The sequence below is a fragment of the Miniopterus natalensis genome, chromosome 17, assembly GCF_054644295.1.
Source record: "Miniopterus natalensis isolate mMinNat1 chromosome 17, mMinNat1.hap1, whole genome shotgun sequence".
In the NCBI taxonomy this organism is placed as follows: Eukaryota; Metazoa; Chordata; class Mammalia; order Chiroptera; family Miniopteridae; genus Miniopterus; species Miniopterus natalensis.
The window spans coordinates 3,458,849-3,471,141 of record NC_142097.1 but is presented as its reverse complement, the minus strand read 5'-3'; the positions used below and the strand labels follow the sequence as shown (position 1 = coordinate 3,471,141).

Genomic DNA, 12,293 nt, shown 5'->3' with positions numbered 1-12,293 from the left:
CAGCCAATATTACATGAAATGTTGAAGGGTCTTGTATAAGAAGAAGCTAATGAACAAAAGAATCTGACAAACAAAATAGACCCAGAGACATTGATGCATGCAACAGACAATCATATCTCAGAGGGAAGAGGGAAGGGGGTTGGGGGGTGGGAAGAGATTAACCAAAGAACTTATATGTATATATGCATAATCCATGGACACAAATAATGGGGTGAAGGCCTGGGGAGGGGTTGGGAGAGGGGTGTAGGGGGTCAATGGGGGGGGGGGAAAGAAGGGACACCTGTAATACTTTCAACAATAAAGATACATTTAAAAAAAATAAAAAACTTTAAATAATAACATATGATTTAGATATACATATATATGTGATAAAGATTAGGACAAAAGTCAGGGTGGTAGTTACCTCTTGTGGGCAGGGAGAAGCATCAGAGAAGTTGATAAATCTCCATACCTTAACTTACTTGGATATTCTATTTATTATTATTTGAACTCTATATATACATTTTGTACATTAGCCAACATAACAATAAAGAGTTAAAAAAGTCACTCTTGCTGCTATGAGAGGGCAGACTGGGAGGAGGAGGAAGTGGAAGCAGAGCGCTCAGTTGAGAAGCTTTTTTAAAAATCTTCACCTGAGAGAGAAACATCGATTAGTTGCCTCCTGCACACACCTCAACCTAGGTATGTGCCCTCACTGGGAATTCAGCCTGCAAACTTTTGGTGTACTGGACCATGATCCAACCGAGCCACCGGACCAGGGCCCAGCTGGGAGGCTTTTGCATAGCTGCAACTGGTGGGTGCAATGGATGTGAGAAGTTTAGGGCAACCAAGGTCACTGCCCTTCCCTTTTGCATGAGCATAATTTGAATGAGTTATTTATATTCACCCTCAATTTCCTCATCAGAAAAATGAGGACAATAATAGTGCCTGCCTTGTTGTGAGGATTATTAGAAAAGGTGTGGGCAGTGCCTCTTGGCACAGTGCCTGGTGCTTAGTAAGAACTCAGGACAACCATTTAGGGCTGCTCAGGCAGAGGGATCTTTTTCTAACTCACTCAGCATCAGTCAGCTTGCCCAGTCCTGTGCCTGCTAGCTTGTGTCTGCCCCGAAGAGACTTGTTTTCTAATCAGCACAAAAGTCAATGGTGCCCGCACAAATGCTCAAAGAACAGAATTTAGCCCCCACATGTTGGCGGGAGTGATGTTGTTATTAGGAGAAATAATATCAGTAGGGGAAGAAATCAGGCCTGTCACAGGAGCTGAGAAGTTTGGGTGCTCCTCCTATGGCTGAGAGAATGCAGTGAGGCCAGTCCACCTTAACCTCTGTCAAATGCTTTCCCCACTTACAGGTAGCTGGAGTTTCTGCAGGCCTCTCAAGCCTGAGGGTACAAAACGGTGCCCTTAAGGATATTAACTCCTTGTTGCTGCTCCTACAGGGTCTATGTGAAACAGGGGCTCCTGCCCCCTGGTGGTCAATGTGGATTCAGCACACGCCCAGGAGCTAAATATAGAATTCTGTCTGTTGGGTAGCAGTACAGTAAACACTAGATTTTGCGGCTCTTGATTTAACAGACTTCAGATTTAATGGACAAAATTTCCAGTCTGTATGTCATATGTGAAAATTAACATCCTGAGTCATGCTGGCAGGGCCATTGGTTGATTCTTGTATGTATGCATCCTTGGTCTAGCCAAATGACGTTTTAACCAACTGAGCTATCTGGCCGGGAACAGTTTAGTCACTTTTGTCTCCAGCAATGTTTCTGGCTTAATTTGCTCTAGGACTTGAGACAGGATAGAAAGAAATTTAGAAAACTCTTGACAAGTGGAATGAGGAAGTAGGAACACACATCTCAGGCCAATAAGCCAACATGTCCTCTCATCAGAGCCCCCAACTCCATGCACGATCAGCTTATGGTAGGAAACTCCTGCTGTGGTCACAGACGCCAACAATAAGGACTGGCTAAAACCAGATTGGTCCAAAATGGAGGAAAATTGACCAAAGACCAACCTCGAAGCTCCTTATACCATCATTATCTTTTTTTTCTTTTTTTTAAAAAAATATATCTTTATTGATTTCAGAGAGGAAAGGAAATGGAGAGAGGGAGACAGAAACATCAATGATGAGAGAGTCATTGATCGAGCCCACAACCCGGGCATGTGCTCTGACCAGGAATCGAACCCCGATCGCCTGGATCCTAGGTTGACGCTCAACCGCTGAGCCACGCCCAGCTGGGCTTTATACCATCATTATAATGAAAACTGACACCACAAGTAGAAGGGGTGCCAAGAAAGGATGAAAACCATGACACTTCCTTAACAAACCAAATTAGGAGCAAGAACCCTCTCCCAATCAGAAGGCAGAGTCAAAATTTGGAGCCACAAAGTAGAGAAACAATATCCTTGGAAACATAGGGTCCCAAGAATTGACTTGTCCCAGTGTGCAACTCACTTTTGAGTTTGCCCCAATGTATGCACAGCCTAGCCTCAAATAAAACTTTCTTTCACTCTCATTGGGACTCGCTCATTTTCTGTTTTTTAAAAAAGATTTTTAAAAAATTGATTTTTAGAGAGAGTAAGGGAGAGGGGGGGAGAGAGAGAAACATTGATACCATGACCAGGAATTGAACCAGCAACTTTTTGGTGCACAGGATGACACCCAACCAACTGAACCATGTTGGTCAGGGCTGGCCTCACTCTTGATTTCTTTCCTGCACAACTCAAGAGCCTGGAGGTCCCTGGTCATGCAGTGTCAAGGCACATAACCGTCTGGTGATAGATCCACCCAGTTTATCCTTCTGGTGGTCCAGATTATCCATAGAGCTCTCTTCCAACACTATATTTCAAATGATTCAAAAAGCAAATTGGACACGATGTACTATTTTCAGGTTCCCTTTTCTTAAAATCCTGCACCATACACAAAAGTTAACTCAAAATGGATAAAAGACTTAAATGTAAGACGTGAAATCATAAAAATACTAGGGGAAAACATAGGCAGCAAAATCTCAGACATCTCTCGTAGCAATGTGTTTGCTGATACATCTCCTAGGGCAAGAGAAACAAAGGAGAAAATAAACAAATGGGATTACATCAAAATAGAAAGCTTCTGCACAGCAAAAGAAACCATCAACAGAATGAAAAGGGAGCCCATTGTATGGAGAACATATTTGCCAATGACACATCTGATAAAGGGTTAATATCCAAAATATATAAGGAACTCATACAACTTAACAAAAGGAAGACAAACAATCCAATTAAAAAATGGGCAAAGGACCTAAATAGACACTTCTCCAAAGAGGACATACAGATGGCTAAGAGACATAGGAAAAAATGCTCAAAGTTGCTAATTATCAGAGATGCAAATTAAAACCACAATGAGATATCACCTCACACCTGTCAGAATGGCTCTATCAACAAATCAACAAACAACAAGTGCTGGTGAGGGTGTGGGGAAAGGGGAGCCCTGGTTCACTGCTGTTGAGAATGCAGACGGGTGCAGCCACTATGGAAAGCAGTATGGAGTTTCCTCAAAAAATTAAAAATGGACCTGCCATTTGACCCAGTGATCCCACTTCTAGGAATATATCCTAAGAAACCCAAAACACCAATCACAAAGAACTTATGCACCCCTGTGTTCATAGCAGCACAATTTACAATAGCCAAGATCTGGAAACAGCCCAAGTGCCCATCAGTAGATGAGTGGATAAAAAAGCTGTGGGACATTTACACTGTGGAATACTATGCAGCTGTAAAGAAGAAGGATCTTTTATCCTCTGGGACAGCATGGAGGGAACTAGAAAGTATTGTGCTAAGTGAAATAAGCCAGTCAGAGAAAGATTGTTCATCAGTTTATTTTGTTTATTACCTTCCACATGATCTCACTTATATGTGGAATGTAATAAAATAAACTGATGAACTAAATGGATCCAGAGACATAGAAGTATGGAACAGACTGAGGGATCTCAGAAAGAAGATGAGGAGAGGGGAGTGGGTGGGGAGAGATTGATCAAAGAACTTATATGTTTATAAACATAACTCATGGACACAGACATTGGTCTGGGGAGGGCTTGGAGGTAGGGTGGATGCGGGATGGAGGGGATCAATGGGGGTAAAAATATTTTCAACAATAACGATAAAGAAACTTAAAAAAAATCCTGTACAGATTTGCCAGGGTTTTTTGTGTTTTCTTTTAGAGTTGAGTGTTGCATTTGTTCTCCTGAGAACACATCACACACTGGATCTATTTCTCCACATCCTGAGTGAACAGTCATCATGTTGGTTTCAGGGGCCTTAACCAGAACCAAAAACGTCCACTTAAATTTTTTATTCAAAAAAATCATGGTAAAATTTACATAACATAAAAGTTACCACTTTTTTATTGTTCAGTTCAGTGGCATTAAGGGCACTGACATTGGCTCTGGCCAGTGTGGCTCAGCTGGTTGGACTTCGTCCCTTGCACCAAAAGGTCACTGGTTCGATTCCCAGTCAGGGCACATGCCCAGGTTGTGGGCTCCATCTCCGGCAGGGGTGCGTACGGGAGGCAACCGATTGATGTTTCTCTGACAGAGATGTTTCTCTCTCTCTTTCTCTCTCTCTCTCCCTGCCTCCCTCCCTTCTACTCTCTCTAGAAATCAATGGAAAAAATATCCTCGGTGTGAATTAAGAACAACAGCAAAGACATCGTCATCACCATGCACCATCACTACTGTCCATCTTCTGAACCTTCTCACCTTCACAAGCTGAGACTCGGGACCTGGGAAACACTAACCCCACATTTCCCCTCCCCTGGCCTCGGGCAATTACCATTCTACCTCTGTATCCATGAATCTGACCACTCTAGGTACAAAAATGCCCACTTTTTTTTCTTTCTTTTTTTTTTTAGAGAGAGAGAAAGGGAGAGAGAAACATCGATGTGAGAGAGAAACACTGATTGGTTGCCTCTCGATGGTGCCCCAACTGGAAACTGAACCCACAACCCAGACATGTGCCCCAAACCGGAATTGAACTAATGACCTTCTGGGGTATGCGATGGTGCTCCCGCCGAGTCACATTTGCCAGGGCCAAAAATGCCCACTTTTGATTTTCATGGATGAGATTTTGTAATATGAATCTGCTGCCATAATATATACACAGGATGTGCAAATTATAAGGAATTCTTCCCTTTATATTTTTACTTGTGCTTTAATATCTAGGAAAAAATTTTTATTGTGGTAAAATATACATAAAACTTACCATCTTTAAAGTATGTAATTTAGTGGTAGTAAGTACATTCACAATATTGTGCAATCATCACCACGATCCATTTGCAAAACTTTTCCATCCTCCCAAACAGGACCCCTGTGCCTGTGAAACAGTAAGTCTCCATCTCCCCTCCCGTCACCCCTGGCAGCCTCTATCTACTTTCCATCCCTATGAATCTGGATCCAGGAAGAAGCTAATGGCGTATCTGGTGGGGAAAGTTGCTCATGTTAGATTAGCTATAGGAGTGGAAAGGTTTCCCATTGTCTACATCTGACACTTTTGTTCTGAAAATAGCTTATATTAAATAGAAGTTATGATTTAGCTAGTTTTATCAAAACCTACCCAACTCACAGATGCTGAATAGCCAGAATGATAAAAATACTTTCTAATTAAGGGCCTAAGAAAACATTTAAGATCCCGTGATAAGTCTTTGAGTTAATTGTTTCTATGGTTGTTTTCTTCATTTCTAATGTACAAATGTGTACTCTGTTGTCTCCCTTTTTTTCTTTATAGTGTTTAGCTTATTGACACTCAGACAGGAGTATAAAAGATATAGCCTGGCCGGCGTGGCTCAGTGTTGAGCATCAACCCATGAACCAGGAGGTCACAGTTCCATTCCCGGCCGGGGCACAGGCCCGGGTTGGGGGCTCGATCCCCAGTGGGGGGTGTGCAGGAGGCAGCCCATGGATGACTCTCATCACTGATGTTTCTGTCTCTCCCTCTCCCTCTCCCTTCCTCTCTCTGAAATCAATAAAAACATTTTTGGAAAAAGAAAAAGATATACACGTACACTTATCCTGGCAAAATTCCTGATCTCCATGGGTAAAGGAAGAAGCTTAGTAGTTTTCACACTACAGGAAGAGGCTATTTTCAAAGAGGAAAAGCAAATAAAACTAGCACTAGAATCCTCATTTGCTACAATGAAACCAGAAGACAGTGGAACAACATCTACAAACTGAAGAGAAAAACTGCGGCTATGAGCCAAGAATCCTACTCCCAGACAAAATGTCATTCATTTTGGGGGGCAAAAAAGACAATTCTAGCTCTGGCCGGTTGCTGTAGATTGGAGCATCCTGTACACCGAAAGGTCCGGGGTTTGATTCCGGGTCAGGGCACATGCCGAGGTTTCAGGTTCCATACCCGGTGGGGGCAACCGATCCATGTTTCACTCTCACGTCGATGTTTCTCCCTCTCTAAAATCAACGGAAGCACGTCCTTGGGCGAGGATTCAAAAAAAGGACAACTATGGACACCCCAGGGCTTATATACAGGGTGTCCCCAAAATGTATACACACTTTGCATAATTATAAAGGCAGTGTTTATTAAAGTACGTTCTATTTAAAAAATGTAATAGAATCTGCAGACATTGTGTGTGTACATTTTTGGGGACACCCTATATTGCCCATGGACCCTGGCTGAGGAAAGTACTCTGAGTTCTTTAATCAATTGATAATTATAATAGAAAAAAGATCTCAGTACTGGGTGAAGAGTACAGTGCTTGTTGTGAACAGTTTACCTTGTAATATAGTTATGTCTTAATTGATAATTTATTCATTCAACAAACATTTTGAGTGCCAGGCTTAGCAGCAACCCTTGGAGCTGACAGTATGGTTATGATACTAACGAGGTAAGAAATACATGGTGCAAATGTTCAGGGAGGAGTCTTCACATAGAAGACATACTTAAGAGGAGTTGGGCATGGGGGTCAATGGGAAAGTGGGGAAATAAAATAACAATTTTATAATTTTTTTAAACTACATTTTCATTGATTCTAGAGAGAGGAAAAGAGGGGGGGGGGGAGAGAGAGAAACATCAATGATGAGAGAGTCATTGATCGGCTGCCTCCTGCACACCCCCGGCTGGGGATCGAGCCCGAAACCCGGGCATGTGCCCTGACCGGGAATCGAACCCCGATCGCCAGGATCCTAGATCAATGTTCAACAGCTGAGCCACGCTTGGCTGGGCTAAGAGAACAATTTTAAAAAATTTCATCTAGGTGAGGGGTTGGGGTGTGAGCAGGTGAAATGTTTTGGAAAGCATGTTTATTGATCAATTTTGAAATATTACTAGAAGAATACAGGTTTCATCAGAACTACTAGGTATGGGAAGAGAAACGCCCGCATCATGGAGACGGATTAGAACTTCCAAATTAACAGAAGGGCAAGAATGGAGTGAAGAGAAACTTTCCCAAGACAATGCAAAGAAAAAGAACCAAAACCAAGGTAAGATATAAAATAAACATAAACTAAGGGATAGACAAAAACAGAAAGTTCCAGTTTAATAATTGCAGAAGAGCTAAATTCTCCTATTTAAAAACAAAAAGCTATATTGAGATATTAAAAATCCATCTGCTGACCAGCCGGTGTGGCTCAGTGGTTGAGCATTGCCCCATGCACTGAGAGGTTGTTGGTTCAATTCCTGGTCAGGGCACATGCCAGGGCTGGGGGCTGGGTCCCCAGGAGGGAGCATGCAGAAGGCAGCCAATCAGTGTTTCTCTCTCATTGATGTTTCTGTATTTCTCTCTCCCTCTCCCTTCCTCTCTCTCTAAAGTCAATAAAAACATATTTTTTAAAAATCCACCTATTAATTATTTGCATTTGAAGGTTAAAGAAGAGATTAGAACAAAGGGATAGGTAGATACAGATCATATAAATACAAACAAAAAGAAAGCAGGAATGGGATATTGTCATCATATAAACTTGAAATCAAGGCCAGATAAACTAAAAAGTGCTAAAAGGTTATTCTTTAATAAAAACATATAATATTAATGGTTATGTATAATGTAAAATATATACTTTCCATACTTATAATTAAAATTCATAATTATACATAATCTATAAAGACAACCTAAGGAATCATAGATGTTTATGCATCAAACATGGCCAAATACATAAATAATATTCATTTTCTGAATTTAACTAACTAGGAAAAAACAAAGCAAATCACAGAGGAATTGAATAGTGCAGTTTATAAGCTTGATTTAACACAAAGAGAATTTTTAATCTACAGAGAACATATGCCTTTTATGCCCACAAAAATCAGTTATAGTCCTGGCCATGAAGAAAATAATAAATTCCAAAAAAGAGATTTTATAATTCAGAAACTTTAACTATAGCCCAATAAAATTAGAAATTAACCACTAAAAGATTTTTTTAAAAATTGCTTGGGAATTAAAACACATTCTAACACAATCTAAGAGGAAATAAAAATTATTAGGAGAAAAAAATGAATTTAGCAAGGTCAGTGGGTACAAGATCAATATACAAAAAAATTATTTTCTATGTATTAGCAACAAGCAATTAAAAAAATAAAAATTTAAAATACTATTTGTGATAGCAGCAAAATAGCAAATATTTAGGAATAAATTTAACAAAAGATATATTAGATTTATTACAAAACATTGCTGAGAAAAATTAAATAGGAATTCATAAATGGAGAAATATATTTATGTATTTATGTATTTGGTAGATTTAATACAGTTAAGAAGCCAGTTCTCACCCTGGCTGGTTTTGCTTGGTCGTTAGAGAGTCAGCCTGAGGACTGAAGGGTCCTAGGTTCAATTCCCAGTCTAAGGGCACCAACCCTGGTTGCAGGCTTGATCCCTGCAGGTGGGGATGTGACAAGCATTTCTCTTTCTTTCCTTCCCCCCCTTCTCCCCCCTCCATGCCCTCCATTCTCTCTAAAAAAATCAATGGAAAAATATCCTCAGGTGAAGATTAAAAAAAAAAAAGTCGGTGCTCTCTATGTTGATGTACAGATTCAATGCAAGTCCACCCCCAAATCCCAGCAGGCATTTTTTTCCTTTTGGTAAGAAAAACAACAACAAAAACACCACACTGCTAAAATGTCCACCTTGCGTAGTAGGTCTCTCAGTTTTGGAGTTCTGAGCTGCCAATTATTTAAAAAATATGAATTCTCTGAGGCCACCCAAGGAAGTTCAAGCCATACGGACAGGCTCTGGGTCGGTGCTCCAGTTGACAGCCCAGTGGGTCTCCCGGCTATCAGCCAGCATCAGCTGTCAGCCACGTGAACGAAGCCATCTTAGACGTCCAGCCCGGTCAAACCTTCACATGACTGTGCTCTCAGTGACATCTCAGTGAAACTGCATGAGAGACCTCAACAAGAACTGTCCAGCCAAGTCCTTCCTTATTTTCTGTCATACAAGACCTTGAACAAAATAAAATAGTTGCTTTAAAAAAAGGTCATAGCAGCCTTATTATAATAGCCCAAAACTGGAAACACTCTAAATGTCCTTCAACAATAAAAAGAATAAATAAAATGTGGTCTATTCATAGGTTGAAATACTACACAGCAATGAAAGTAAGTGAGCTATAGCCACATAAAGAAGGATGAAACTCACAGAACTAGCACTGAGTACGAGTCATACCCGAGAGTACATATTGTATAAAAGCATTTACATGAAGTTCAAAACTATGGCCATGAAGTGAGAGTGGTTATCCACGGAGAGGAAATGACTGTGCTCTCAGCGACATCTCAGTGAAACTGCAGGCTTGGAGCAGGGACAAAGGACCCTTATAAGATGCTAGGAATGTTCTATATTTTGCTCTGGATGGTGGTTGTGAAGTTGTACATATATATGTAAAAACACTCCAGTGCTTGTAAAGTTTAGCCTAATTTAAAAATGAAAAACATGAATTAGGATTTTACTTTAAAGATATTATACCATTAAATTGGCTTGAGGTGAAGAGAAGAGCTGAATGAAGTTACTGCACACCCAAACCCCAAGAAGGCAATGAAAAAGGTGTGTGCCGGAACAGTCTGACTCTAGGAAGTAAGCTGACTTGATTCAATCAATGGGTGACTAGAATATGAAAAATACTAGTGAAAGAAAGAAAATTAAAGGCATGGGCATGTGCATGTACGGGAGCTGAGGGGTGGGGGGGCTTGCAGAGGGGGCGCTGTGGGCAGCCTGGCTTGAGCTATTTGCGATAAGATGCAGGCCCCCAGTGCAGACAGTGAATGTAATGACATCTCATGCAAAAAGGACATCTTGCCCTTGAAGGAAAGTTTGAACCGCCTGGAAAAGGAGCCGGGAGGTGAGGAGCAGGGAGTCCTCCGGTTGTGGAAACATCTAGATGAAGATGCGACTCTGGGAGAGCTGGAGGATAATGAAGAGGAATTTAAGGAGGAAGACCAGCGAGCTGCTGAAATGTACAAGCAGCAGACTGGCTGAATGGGAAGCAACTAAGCGAAGGACAAATTTGGGGAAGTTTTGGAGAGCTCAGGAAAGGCTTACGTTCAGGAAGCTACCAAAGCTGGAGAGGGCCTGTGGGTGATCTTGGGCGTTTACAAACCAGGGATTGATTCCTCTCTGTGCCCTAATAAATCAGCACTTCAGTGGACTTGCCAGGAAGGTTCCTGATGTCAAACTTATCAAAGCCATTTCAACAACTTGCATACCCAATTCTCCTGGTAGGGATCTGCCCACGGTATTTACCTTGGAGGTGATATCAAGGCTCAATTTACTGGACCTCTGGTGTTTGGTGGCATGAACCTGACAATAGATGAGCTGGACTGGGATTACCTGAGTCTGGAGCAATCAAGAGAGACCTGGAGGAAAACCCTAAAACACCAACTGAAGACTTGCTGCTGTGCTCGGTGGGGTGCTTGGTCCCCTTAGGGAAGGGAAGCAATTTAGAGGATAACTACGGGGGTGGCTGCAGTAATGTGCGGAACTTGATGTGACAAATCTTCTGGATTTTTCCAAAAAGGAAAAAGTAGGAATGAATCCTTTGGTTTTTAGCCTTTTATACTTATGCTTCAAATCTCATAGATCTCAGAAATAACTGCTGCAAATCCTACTACATTTCTCGGAACTCTCTTTTTTCTTTTTTAAAATATGTTTTATTTTTGTTGTTTTTTATTTTTTTTCTCTTCTTTGGAACTCTTTTTTATTATTATTAATTAATTTAAATCCTCACCTGAGGATATTTTTTCCCATTGCTTTTCAGAGAGAGTGAAGGGAGAGAGAGAGAAACATTGATGTGAGAGAGACACATAGATTGGTGGCCTCCTGCACACACTCCATCTGGGGCCAGGGACTGAGCCTGCAACTGAGGTATGTGCCCTTAGCAGGAATCGAACCTGGGACCCTTCAGTCCTCGGGCCGACACTCTAACCACTGGGCCAAACCAGCTAGGGTGTAATCTCTATTTAAATGTAAAACATTTCCTAAAAAAAAAAACCCCAAACAGCTATTGGTATGGCAAAAACAAAAATTAAAGGAATGAAGTTAGAAATATTAAATTGGAGGAACTGAGGGATTTCCATAGGAGTGTGGTTGATAGCATACAGAATCAAGTCGGCTGTTTTATATAAATTAATAGCTGATTCTATACTTTATATGGACATGCACAGGACTTAGAATGACCAAGATAATCTTGAAGAACAAATCTGGAGGACTTACTCTGATTTCATGACTAAGCAAGTAATTATACAGAATGGACTTGGTTTAAGGGTAGGTAAGTAGATCAATGGAAAAGAATAGAGGAATGAGACTTAGATAACTGGGTATCTATGTGGAAAAAAAAGAAACTGGTCTCTCTACCTCACACCATATGCAAACATTAATTTGAGATGGATCATAGACTTAAGTATGAAAGCTAAAACTATAAAGCTTCTCAAAGATAGGAAAAAAACCTTCATGACCTTTGAGGTAGGCAAAGATTTTTAAAAAAACACATGACACAAAAAACAACCATAAAATAAAAATATTCACAAGTTGAATGTCAACAAAATAAAAAATTTCCACTCATCTAAAGATATTAAGGTGAAAAGGAAAGCCATGACTGGAAGAAGATATTCTAAATATACATATCTGGCAAATAACTCCTATCCAGACATAAAGAACTCCTATACATCAAAAAACTCAATTTATAAAACGGACTAACTCTCAGAGGTATGTCTGTGAACAGGCACTTCACAGAACAAGATATTCAAGTGGTCAATCAGCACATGAAAAGGTTCAACACCACTACACAACAAGGACATGCAAAATAATATCACACGGAGATGTCACTGCACACCCACCAGAAAG

At 40.7% G+C, this 12,293-nt stretch overlaps 1 pseudogene; it reads left to right on the top strand.

The window, feature by feature from the left end:
• Window positions 1–10,190: 10,190 nt before the first annotated feature.
• Window positions 10,191–10,942, top strand: LOC107524552 (phosducin-like protein 3 pseudogene; annotated as a pseudogene).
• Window positions 10,943–12,293: the final 1,351 nt, after the last annotated feature.